Below are 13797 nucleotides of genomic sequence, written 5' to 3'. Positions count from 1 at the left end.
CATTTCAGTATACCTTATGTCCAAGCAGCTCTACATAAGAATTACAAAGAAATCAAGCTAGCAGGTTGTATTGCAGTCCATACTGATCCACGTGGAACCACCCACAAACACACAGGCCATCAGGGCACAACGGCACCTCACTTCACACAAATGCACCAGTGACCTTAATTAAGCTTGGCTGCTCCACACACACACAAAGCCCGACAGCAAAGTTATACACGAGCCATCGTCAGCATGCAGGACAGACAGATCTGAGCTTCTCATCTCACACTGCAAATTTCTCCCAAAACAAAGAGATGGGCAAGTATCCAAGCAATCTGCTACTGCAGGGAAACTTTAAGACACACGCAGCAGAGTACAGCAGACTGAAGTAAACAAGGGCTGCAGAGCTGCTCCCGAAGGTCGAATAAGGCTACCAACTACATTTTCACACACCAGCATTTCCTTGAACAGACCTACCACTCAAAGCAAATCCTGCTGGTAAAAGGCCCAGGCACACAGTCATTTTAAACATGGCATGAAATTGTGTGATTGTGGTGGGTTGACCTTGGCCAGCTGCCAGACGCCCACCCAGCTGCTGTCTCTCTCTCTCTCTCTCTCTCTCTCTCTCTCCCCCCATCCTCAAAGGAAAAGAGAGAGAAAATAGGACAGAAAAGCCCCATGAGTTGAGATAATGACAGGGAGATCACTTACCAGTTACCATCGCGAGCAAAACAGACTTGACCTAGGGGAAGTTAATTTAATTTACTGCCAATTAAAAATAAAGTGTTGGATAGTAAGATACAAAAACAAAGCAACATTTCCCCCTGCCACCTAACCTTACCCCAGGATCAACTTCACTCCATTCCCAACTCCTCTGCCTCCTCCCTCACACCGTGTGGCGCAGGGGAAAGGCATGGTGGCCGTGGTCAGTGCGTAACAGCTCCTCCCTGCTGCTCCTTTCTCCACACTCATGCCCTGCTCCATGCTGGCTCCTCCACGGGCCGCAGGCCTTCAAAGACTGCTCCAGCGCGGGCTCCTCTCCATGGGCTGCAGTTCCTTCAGGGCACATGCCCCGGCTCCAACATGGTTTCTCCACAGGCTGCAGGGAGCCCCGGGCCGGGAGCCCCGGGCCTGGAGCACCTCCCGCTGCCTCCTGCCCTGACCCTGGTGCCACAGGGCCGATCCCTGCACTTTTTTTCCCCTCACTGCTGGGTGGTTTCATCCTTTTTCAGACGTATTTCCCCTGAGCTGCTGGGCCCAGGCCTGCCCTGTGATGGGGCCGCTGGAACCGGCCTCTCCTCACAGCGCCCTGCAGGCCCGCTGCCCCGCCTGGGCACGGGCACTCAGCACAGGGGCAAATCCTCTGAAGGGATATGTCACAAACTCCTTTTTACTCCTGAAACTTCCCCATGGCTTAAGAAATATTTGAACTTAGCTAAGGCTGTTCCTTCTGCCTATATGGAACCTGGTCCTTCCACTGCCTATACTCTTCTTCCAGGTCTGAAAGATGCCCCAGAGACATCCCACAGAGGGGATCCCTGCTTCACAGAGACCTGAGGGCAGAACTAACCCCTCTGCAGATGAAGGAGCCATAGCACAATGCATTTAGTTCTTTACTTAGCAGGGGCACAGAACCACAAGGAGCACCCATTTAGCTCCTTGCTCAATCCCTTCACCACGTGGCCATATTGTACCCTTACCTCTAATATATCTGATTTACTAACAAATGCAAAGTCAACCTTCAAGTACTGAAGATGTTTAGTCAAGCAGTATGCTAAAGCACAATTCCTAGAAGGAATATAACAGTCTGCATTAACTTAGTTTGTTGGCTGCAGCGATGTTTCTTGTATTCCAGCTGGAGAAGAACTGCTCTACTATTGCTGGTCACTGACAGATTAGAACAAGCTTGCAAAGTCACATTGATGGAGTAGCAAAACTTTTACATTAAAATATATATATATATACACACACCGAATGGAAGATTGTTTTTTTATTATTGTTTTAGAAAAGCTACCTTACCAGTAATGGTCTGCAGAAAAACTCAGGACAAAATACCTGATGTAGCTGTTAGAGATAAAAACTTAAGTCTTTGGTGTGAGCTGCATAGTGACATTATTGTGAACTAAAGCAGAAGCAGACAAGACAGCTTGAATTACAGTTTCATCTGGTTCAGAAGGGTTGCTAGTAAAATGTATTTAGGTGATGTGCTAAAGAAAAGAATACATTGCATTTTGTAAGTACCCAGTCACAGCTAGAGATTTTGACAAAAGTTGACTTTCACACGCAATTAAACAAAATAATTTCAGTTTTCTAGTTTCATACAAGCTGATCCACAGACTGCCCTATCTCTTGGGTTATTTCATACTGATAAAAAATCATGGGATTAATGTTTGTGAAAGAAGACAAGAAAGGACAGCATTATTATAGCCTTATTTTCTATATATCCCAAAGAGAATACAGGAAGAGAAGTGAAGCAGGCAGCAATGTTAATGTATGAGGAGAGCCTAGAGACACTTTCTCATCAGTAAGTTATCAGAAACATCTAAGTCTTACCTCTGTTGGTGCTCTTTCAAACTGAACAAGTGAAGAAGTTGCTGACTGTAGCAATAAAGCTTTCATCTGATGTAACACTGGCACGGTAAGCTTTCACCTTCTTAGTGCAGAGCTAAGCAAAGAGAATGTGAAGGAGCGAGGGGCTGCACATGGAGGACAGAGAAACAGATGGAAGACATTCAGGGCTTCTGCTTTGGGACTGTGGGGAGTGCACTGCTCTGAGCCCAGTTCTGGGCTCAAAATAATTAATTCTCCCAAGAAGAGTGGATGGGGACTGCTAAGGACAGCCAAGACACAGCCTCGAGGACATGAAAACAGCAGCTCCAGGCATTACATTTGCAGCATGCTGCAGCTACCTTGCCAGTGGTACCCAAGGTACCAAGAAACTTAAGTCACATCCTACAAGCACCAGGCATAGCCCAGTGGAAGTGGGGGAACACTTCACTATTAATCAGGGATTGAAAACATCCTCTGGTTCACTGGTATGCTCCTGATTTCAGGTTCCTGTGAATTTATAAGCTACTTCTGAAGCTTTCACTTCTGAAACCTTCCACTTTGTAAACCAAAAAAGGTTGGAGACCCACAATCCTTGTCTGAAGCAGGCAGACCACATACTTCCCTTAGACAAGAGGAAAGTAGGAGACACACTTGTCCAATAATTTACTTAATGCACATCAAGGTATACTTTGCCCCTGTGATATGCAAAGAAAATGGGGTGATACCTCAGGAAATGACACAAACATTCATATCCTAAATCAAGACACATTTTCAATATTTACTGTCAGGTGTATTGAAAACATTCTCCTTTTTAACAAGTAATCCTTTTCTTGTAGTGAATTTTGTGTTGATTAAAACTAAGTATTGCTATTATTAATGTTTCTGACACTTTCTGTTACCAGAACTTCTGGACTGCAAAGGCATATTAATGAAATTATTCAGAGCCTCTACAATGAAGTGTTCAGTTTTGCTTATGGAAGAACACTTGGGTCAAACAGAAACACAAGCAGTCATTCACACCCTGCCTTTGACTAGGTAGACTTTTAAATTCCCCGGGTATCCTTGATAAGACAATGCTTTTTATGAGAAGTTCCTATAAACCAGTAATGATTTAGGTAGAAGGAAGAAATGTCTAGACTGGAGGGAAAAAAAAAAAAGCACACACACACCACAGAAGACAAACAAAACAAGGAAAGAAAAAAAAACACCTAGCTCCATTAATGCCAGGCACCAGAGGCCTCAGCACCTTGCTGCAAATCACTTTAATTAGAGTTAAAACAGCTCAATCTGTCAGTGACAAAAGATCTAACCATACTTAACTAAGTCTTTGTGAGGCCAGTGACTTACACTTAACTAGTACAGGGTTCAGAGATTACTTGTAGGAACCAGAAATGTGGTGTTTTTGTTTTTGTTTGTTTTCTTTTGTTTATTCTCCTTAAGTTGACATCTCCAAAATTTAGAAATTACTATTCACTGTAAATGTGTTTCCCCTGGAACTGCCCTTGTGCCAGGAAGCTAAGCCATGCTAGACAACCTAAAACACTACCCTTCACTTTAAGATCTTGTCAATATTGTAATTTTTTTTATATAAATCTATTATTGATTAGTTATATTATGCCTTGCAAAATGTATTTTAATAAGGTATTTTCATAAATGCAATTTAACTGAAATCATGGCCACATAGCAATAAGAAAACATAACACCTACAAACATTAGTCTTATACCCTTCCTACTTCACTCACAAGGGAGAAGGAAGGGGATCATAACGACAGAACATGGTTTTTCCTCTCTTTAAAGTTTAAAAGGTGGTACATATGGACTTTGCAGTTTGGCAAATACACATCAAGACAGACAAAATATTCTGTTCTCTGCAACTATTTTAATATGGAAAGGTCTCATACACATTGCAATAGATTCACAGCGGGTCCTCAGAAAATATTGTACTTTTAGTACCTTTGAGTAAACGGGGACTTGGAGAAGGAGAAAAAATGAATACAACAAGCAATCCAAACAAATTTTAAAATAATTTCACGAATGGTTTCCCTTTCAGTAGGATAAAAAACTCTGACTACTCTCTAAAACACTCAACTGATAGCTTACTTATTAGACAAAAATTAGTGTCCATTCAACCATGAAAAGGACAAGCCATTATATACTATAAGAGAGATCAAACTGACATCAGCTACTGTACATCTTGACACTTACTACATAATCAAAGTAAACTTTGCTATATGTGGCTGATCTAATGTACCTGTCAGTTATCGCTGTCTCTGCTCAGATGAGTCTGTGTGTCACCTATATATGAGGGACAAAACAAATAAATAAATTGCAACGTTATCTCTTCAAGCTGCTCACACAGCAAGGGGAGAGTGCTTAGTATTCAGTAATGGAGTTAGGAGTAATTTACTGAGAGATAATTTCTTTTGGACCTAAAATCTCCTGCCTCCTGTAGTGCAGACAAATAGAACTATCTAACAGGAAATGGGGCATGATAATACCACTCTTTAAATAGAACTAACAAAATGGAAATACAATAGGCATTACAAAATATACAGCTAACAGTTATCCAAACCTTTGATGTTTTTATAGCTATTTATTGCAAGAGAGTGTATTAGCCACTCCTGCCCATTTTAATACAAGAAAAGTTTAACATGCTTTTTAAAAACACCTTTAAACAAAAGTTAAACCTCTAAAGTAGTAGTCCAAAGTATCTGGGGATACTGAGTATGAGGAGGGAAAGCAACTTCATTGATGAAATAAAGGTTTGGTAATCAGCTCCAACAGTGGTGTCCGCTGTGGACTATAGTTGTAACAGCACTAATTATTTAATCATCCAGAACCAGCCTTTCCGTATCTGAACAGAGATGCAGCAGGGTGCAGCGGCTGGGACACTCACCTGGGACTTGGAAGACAAATTCTAATTGTGACTCGGCCCCTGCAGCTCCCCACGCCTTGGGTAGGACATTTCATCCTTTTGCAACACCTTGCCCGGTCTCTTTAGGAAGGGGAGCATCACATACTCTGCTCCTTGACAGTGCCAACAGGACCCTGAGCCTCAGCACTGCCATAGCATCCATCATTTCAGAAGCTATCACCCTGAGCTCCCTCTCAACCTCCAGAACTGATCTTTCCTGTTAAAACTAAGAGGGCCTGCACTAGCAGAAACAGCAAAACCAGTACTCAAGGGACCCTTCTCACAGCAGCATTGCTTATGTATCATCTCTGCTACTCTGTGGGAAGTCCTAGATTACTATTTTACAAGAGTAAGCTCTGTCACGGAACCGCAATCCAATTCCTAAAGACATCCAGTTCAGCACTCTTCTCTTACTAGCCTTCCTGGCTTCTTCACAAGGAATATGGTCCATTCACTACTGTATAGCAAATAAATGACATTTTATTTCATAATTTAGGCATTATTAATGCAGTAGACGTTCTTACTGTAACAGAGGTCAATTTTTCTCCTCACCTTCTGTTTAAGCCTGATTTTTGGCACCAGTTCCTGAGCTTCAAAAGGAACAAAGTAAGTCTGGAAGACTGGGAACTCCTGCATGGCTCCTTGCTCAGCGATATATTTAGGTTTCTTCCTCATAGGAACTTGTCAGCTCTCCTCCAGTCTGCCAAACACAGCCCTTTGGCACAGCACACTTAGGTCCCTTGCCTGCAGCCTCAAAACACAATTACAAGGTCTTACTAGACAAATTTGTCAAAGTGATTTTTTTGTCATTTTCTGTCCTGTTTAACCACACTTTTTTTTTTCCTCCTTGATGTATATGAAATCCTTTCACTGTATTCCCTCTTGATTGACTCACTATACCAAAATCATCGTGGTTCTAAACTACCCCCCCCCCGCCCCTTTTGGTCTTTTCTCTTCTGTCCTGGGTCCAGTGATATCTCTAACCCCCAAAGATAAATTATCCAGGAAGAAAATTGTTGCTCTAGTAGAAGGTAGAATGACTGTGGCTACCCAAACCTGGCTTCACTCTGTGTCCTAGGGAAAAGTTCAGTCACCAGCCACCATGAATGCTGCTTTAAATCAAAATTTCCAGGGCATTTGTGCTGAACTTCTTTCCAGAGCATCTCTTTTGTCCTTTTGGTTGGTGTCACTTCCCTCTCAGGGAACTTTTTCAGTTTAACAAAAGATTTATCAATGCCGAATTCTCTGTGAAGTAGGAGGGGAGACTCTCTTCAGTGGAAAATATTTTAAATATTTCGCTTTCCAAGTAGCTCAGTGAATACAGGGAAGAAATACATAACTTAAACACAAGGAGTTACTGACCCAAAAGCGATTAGCATTAGCGTAAAGCTTTCAGACCCTTTTTCATCTTATTGATTCTAAGCAGAATAAATCCGTAAATGATAATAGGCCTCAATTTAAATTACCTACAGCAAGTGCTGCTTTTCAGCTCTCGTCAGACAATCATGCTGTTCAATCAGCTCCATTCTGTATGTACAAAGCAAATTAATGTGTATAAAACAGTCGTAACTCAGGCCAGTTTTCAACAAAAGAATCTTTTATGTAGCACACAACTGCCTTTTATTGACATGCTTTTAATTGAACCGATAATGTTATGTCCATATTCTACCTAATTATAGCAGAAAATACATACATCTTTCAAAATACTGCCCATTTCTTTCCCTTTGTAAAGTTTCCAGAACCTTTACCAGGGTAGAGAATGACGTTCTCCGTTAAGCCTGGATTTGCTTAGAAACACCAAAAGGGCACGGGAAGACACGCACAGCCAAGCAACGTCTCAAGGACGATGACATTAGCACAAGGCCTGTTCCTCACTCCTTGAAGTCAGTGTCTGCAAACAAACCTCTCAAAAGCAAGTCGGAGGGCACCGCAGCTTGGGACGTTAATAGAGAAGGTTCTAGTCTGCAAGAGTTGTTTCTTAAGCAACTCATTTCTGTTTCAAGAGGAATCTTCAGTGCATCCTACTTTCTTCACTTGTGTTGCTCAGATTACCAGGGAACAGGCAAGTCCCAGGAGGCTAGGAGAGTACTTCTTTAAAGGGTGAATTCCTGGGACAACAGAAGCAGCAAAAGCGAGGAACAAAGAATTAAAGGTGAGCTCTGACAAATACTGCTGGGTTATTTCAAGGCTTTTGCCCAGTGGGATTCTCCCTCTGAGAGTAGTGATGCCAGGAGTTAAAAAGGGCACACGCACTTGCTTGTGCCATTTCAACCTGGGTAATTTAGAAGAGCTATCGGGGGATCAGAGAGGAAGGAGTAGGACAGAGCACAAGCCTTTCATTTCCATTTTGATATTGACGAATCCAGACCTCACTGTGGGCACGAAAAACCCTGCTGACAACTTCCACAGCCTTTGCGAAAACGTCTCAAGCCAAGAAGACAGCACACACTCTTCTTTAAGAGCACACATGCCATACCATGGTTACCAGCAGCAGACAGCAAATAAAGCCACGTCTGAAATCAGCTGTGCTGTTGCCATTGATTTCGGCACAGGCAGAACTCAGCCTCTAGCATGGGCATTAACAATTAGCCATTTTATTGCCAGCTTCTTCTGACAGGTCTGTGCTCCACTGACACTGTACGTGGGACCCCGATCTAGGGTTTTGCTTAAACATATTTCCCATCACCCAGCCACCCCAAACGCAGATGAAGGTAAGTGACATGAATGCAGCCACTCTACCCGCACACAGAGCGGCAAGTAGCCGGGAACACCCCACAGAAAGGCAGCTTCTTTAGCAGTAGACAAATACTCCTCCTGATCAACACACACAAAAGAAATCTGGGGTGTAAATGGTTCAGCTCTGCCTCCTGCTGCAGGACCACGCTTGCCTAGCATTCAGATTAGCAGCTGAAGCGTGCTAGCTGGTGCTCCCGCTCCGTGCAGCAGCTCTGCACACGAGTGACCTTCTCTTCCTCTTTCATCACTTTTCCTTTCTCGAGAAATCTGTCAGGCACTGCAATTAAAGTCTGTGAGCGCTGGTGAAGCCCAAGTAAATGGAAGTTTAATCTCTATGGGGAAATATTTAAGAAGCATACCGAGATGTATTTACTGAAGATTTCACTAATTCAAATAAATCAAGTTAAAATTACAGACTAGACTGGCTACTGTCACTTTTCTGAAAACCTCCTATTCAAAAAAAGCAAATAAAAATAGTAAGTTCATTTGTCCTTCACTTTTTGACTAGGAGCAGAGCTGACATTGATGTTCTGGTGAAAGACATTAGTATTTAACTACTTGAAGAAATTCACATTACCACAGTGTCCTTTTAAATTGCTGTACTTATGTTCGCCACATAAGTTGCTATTAGCAACTGTAAAAAAAAAACACCTTATATTACTGTCTTGAACACAGCAATGGTTTATTGTATTAAATTCTTTGGAGTTGCTTTCACTCAATATTTGAAATAAAATTAAAATGTTATCCCTGAAAAAGAGCTATAGCTTCCAAAGTATATATCCTTCACTGTAAACAGACCTTAAAAGCTAATGTAGCTGACAAGTAATCTCCAACTTTTATATCAAAAAGTAAATCAAGTCCTTCTGAGAATACCGACTTGCCCCTTATACTTAATTTTCCAGCTTTTAAGCTAAAGGAGGGTGCACTGCAAAGATCCTTACGTTGAAGTGATTTTGATTTCTCTGAAACATAATTCCTGTTTGCCCTTCAAAATTGTATCTTTTTTTGTATGTTGCTTTTCCAAATTTGTATCTCTATGAAGATCTAAGGCAGTACAGTTTATTTGCTATATATTTAAAGATGAAGCAAACATTTCACCTAGGACAGATCAAACAGGAAGATATGCTGGCATAAATATTTCAGTATTTTTTCTCTAAAAATAAGGGAGTTCACCTGATGTTTACAAGAAAATAATTTTTAAAACATCAGCTTTACTAAATAGAAAAACTACCATGGAGATTTGGAGGACAGACTCAGTTAAACAACATATTACTGAAATAACCACACTGTATGTGCAAATTCTAAACATGACTCAAATAAAAGTATTTGATAACATGCCTGTAGGTTCCCATTTACCATACTCTTTACACAACAGGATCAAATGAACAACTTGAAGAAAAAAAGGTCCAATCTGGTAGTACTGGAGTATTAAAGAAGGAATAGATCAATTGTTAGGTCAGAAGAAGGATGGAGGGTCCTGCTTCCCATTCTGCTAAAGATTTGGCAGGATGCTAGTTAGCTCACAACTAAGGCAGAAACATCTCTCAGACTCGCAGGAACAAGCATAGCACCAGCCAGCTTCGGTACAGAAGCAGCGTTGGTGCTCTACGTATGCAACATATTTAAATACACCCACCTACCCTCATTTAGTAACACAAGTTCAACAAAAGCTTCAGTTCTTTCATGGACCTCATTACAGAACACTTATGCACTTGCTCTCTGCCAATTTACATCTAAAAATTGAACTTTTCAAAGCTTCCCTTTATGAAGTTCCAGGTCTATTGCCCTGCACCAGCACAAAGACAGAACTCCTTGCACAAGCTCTGTTAGGCTCTGATATCAATAATATGCATTATGGTATTTCAGTGGGATCCAGCTCTTCAAGAAATAACCACAGGTAAGGAACAAGATAAATGACAAGAAGAGCAAATGTAAGCTCTGAATGGCTGAAATATTGCTGCAGTGTGGCTTTCAGGTCAGAGATTAAGCATAAAATCCTATCAAGTGGAGTTAAATAAATATGAAAATTCCATTTTCTCTTCCTCAAGCAGTCTAATCCAGGCCACCTTCAAAAATTCAAAATTAGATTCATCTTATTTTTTTCTGGCAGTACTGCAAGACTGCTGTCTAGGATCAGTAGATCCCTCCTGCTTGAACTGACTTTTCTTGTCTCAGCTAGCAGAACAGACCTTGGATTTCCGTGCCTTCCTGCTTGTAAGAACTGCTGTTTTCTTCTGGAACAGAAGAGCTAGATTTAGTTCAGTCATTACATTCATTTTTCTAATGCATTCTGGATCTCTGGAGACAGGTGGTTCACAATGAAAAGAAACAAATATAGCTGCTTCTCCATGGAGCATTCTGTTGCCTCAGGTTTCCAAATCCAAATTAAGTAATGATTTATGTACACATCGAGCATTAGCATCTTTGTGCCACATTAGTCATCAGATCACAAGTGGCTCTAAAGAGGCTTTAGTCAAACAAATGAATATTAGGTTGAATGACTCAGCTAACTTCAGCTAAACAGTTCCAGTATGTTCATATTGATCATCACTAAACTGCACAGAAAGTGGGCAGTCTAAGTTGTAAAGTTAAAGAAAAAATACCTCCCACAGAAGCAGCAACTAGGACTCTGTTTTAAAACCAACACTTACCACACTGATGGGGTCTTCTCCTGATGCATTATCCAAGTTTGTAAGCATTCATTGTAAGCAGTGTTTTCATTAAAGCTTCCCTGATACCAGTATGAAGTTGCAGGAGTGTCTCTCTTCCTTTAAAGATCACTTTCAGCTTCCATAGTCACAAGAAACCCTGAAAGCACACCCTCTAAATCCATAACCAGAGGCCAGCTGTATTTATGCATGTGTGCAAGTGTTAGTGATTTTTAAAGTAATTTCCTGATGCAGAGATCCAACTCAATTTTTAAACACTGAGTAGGCAATACAAGGCAGGTGTGAATTTTCACCCTCACTAAACCTTCTGGGTGTGCATGTTGCTCCTCAAACCAAAGTTCCCCCAGAGTTTTCCTTTCCTTCTCGGATCTATCTTTCCTTCTCATATGGTTCTATGATCTGATATTCAACAGAAATCCTTTTATAATCTTACCAATATACCCAGATCAGCAAAAATATCATTTTGTATAAGACAGCATCTAGCTGTTTGTAACTTAGCCTTTTCCAGCCTTCAATTACAGAGATGGCTTGCTCTGCATATGCTGGGTTGTTTTGCTAAGAACATCTCTAGAGACATTCAAAAAAAAATCAAAACCAGGAATCGCAAGTAGCTACAGCTGATTTCTTTTCAGTACTGCCCCATGTTATGTAGTCTGTTACTCAGTTTTAATATTTTCTACATGTCAGAAAACATGAAATATATGGTGCCTTCTGTTTTCTTTACCAGGTGGCACAAAAAAAATATATATAGTCTACAATTAAGCTATTTCCCAAATATACGAATAATAACTAGTATTACCTCATCAGGGCATATTTACCCCAGCAAAATCTTTCTGGGTTTCTGTCATGAAACACAACAACCAGTTATTATGGGAGAAATCATCCAACTCTTCCATTTCACTGGAAAACCTTTATGATGTTTTCTATTCTTAAGAACCCCAGCATCCTCCAGGCATGTTCTTAGTGAGCAGTTCTATTATTCTACAACACAGTACAAGTGCAACTCACCTCCAGTCTTTTCTTTGGCAACAGGCAGAGGCTCTGGTTAAGATCTTGGTGCTGTAATGCTGAGTGCTGTAGAGAGATGTCTGAAGAAAGAGGCTTCAATTTGAACAAAACAGCTGAACAGCAGAAGAGGAATAGCAGCACAGGACACTGCCAACGGATACGGCAATGGAGCAGGAGACGATCCATGGACATTAAGCATCTCCTTTCCAGACCTACTGCTCTATTTGCAGGACTAGGGAGGCAGATCCTTATCATTATGCCATCACTGAATAAAGGATACTATAAAAAAATTCTTAACATGTTGATCTCTGTTTTTGAGCAATGAGAGTCTTAGCAAAGACCAGTATAGCTCTTTTTATTTATTTGTTTTTACTCTGGTGAATGTGTGTGTGTGTGAAGGGTTTACCATGCTTCTTAACATAAAGCTATCAGGAAAAGTTCTTAAAGATAATGACTATCACTTTCCACAAACGCTCTTCAGCAGTGCATTTTTAGAAAACCATTTTGATGGCATCCAACTGGACATGCAGTGATACCGTGGCAAACTAAAGCATTCTAGTAATGGGCAATGTTTGGATTTACTTTGCAACATGTAAAGCAAAATAGTCTCAGAAGTAGAATTAAGACAATTGTTAACTTGCATACACAGCCCCAGAAAAAGTCAGAAGCACTTAGGGTTACATTAATTTGTTTTTGCAGATACAAAATCGCTACTGTAAATGTTTTGGCTTGACTTAATAATTAGTTTTCAAGGAAGGGAATGTTTATCCCTCCCTCCTCCCTCCCCAATATTTTTTTCCCCCTTTTTTTGGTCTGAATTCTGCTTTAGGTAAGCTGACATTGCAAAGTCCTTTAACAACAGTACTGCTCAGCTGTATTCCCAGCCCCACATTGACAACAAGGCAATTCTCCGAATGCAGAGAAGATAAATGGAGTTAATGCCACTAAGCAAACATGACATTTTTGTTGTACTGTGATCATAGATGAGTCACTAAGTAAAATGATTAATCACAAATCAATGTTACTAGGCTCATTTAGAGATGATTCTCCCTTTGCAAAGCAGGTAGAAGCTCTAAATTTATAGGCTAATGCGTTTATTCTAGCTGTAGCAGTCTCGTTATTGGTCTTAAGCATCAGCGTCTGCAGGAAATTTGTGCGCAATTAAGCTAAAGTGATGACCTCCTTATACACATTTTGGCACTTTTTTATCTGATAGTGTATTGTGCAAATATATAAATGAATTGAAGCATTACATAGAAATTACAGCTAATGCAACGCTAAGAAAAATAGACATATTCCAGAATTTTAATACATATGCCAATAAGGTATCTAAGACCATAAATTACACTCGTTTTTATCAGTCTGCAAATGGGTTTATCAGGCCACAAATGGGTTTGTACTGAGATTTTAGACTGCTTCATTTTCGGTTGGCTAACATTTGTAACTTCTATAAACAATTTTATGATCTAAATTGTTTAAGGAGGAAGTGCATGGATTTTTTGAGCAACATGCTCATAAGTCACACACTGTGAATATTTTCTGTTTGGTAAATAAGTTCACCTTATTAACTATTAAACAGAAAAAAATATATATTCTTCCAAATTTCCTAAAGACTTGCTAGCCCCTTGGGATTTTTCCTTCATCTTGAATTTAACAAAATTAAATACCTGGATACACTCACACATGCATCAGTCTGCACACCAAGTTTGTCAATGTAAATTGTTTCTGGAGTGATCATTTCCAATCTACAACAGGTAACTTCCAAGGCAAGAGATTGTGGTGCAATCTCAGACATGATAGGACCTGGAACCCCGTACTACCAGACAGGAGCTATTTCAAAGCAGAGCTGGATGAGTATCAACTACGATTTAAAGAGCATTAAACAAATACATGACAATTTGATCAAATTTAGTGATCAGTTTTGCTCTCAGAATGGAA

Source organism: Anser anser, assembly GCF_964211835.1.
Source record: "Anser anser genome assembly, chromosome: 13".
Classification (NCBI taxonomy): domain Eukaryota; kingdom Metazoa; phylum Chordata; class Aves; order Anseriformes; family Anatidae; genus Anser; species Anser anser.
The sequence above is the reverse complement of the archived record's forward strand: the minus strand, read 5'-3'. Positions refer to the sequence as shown.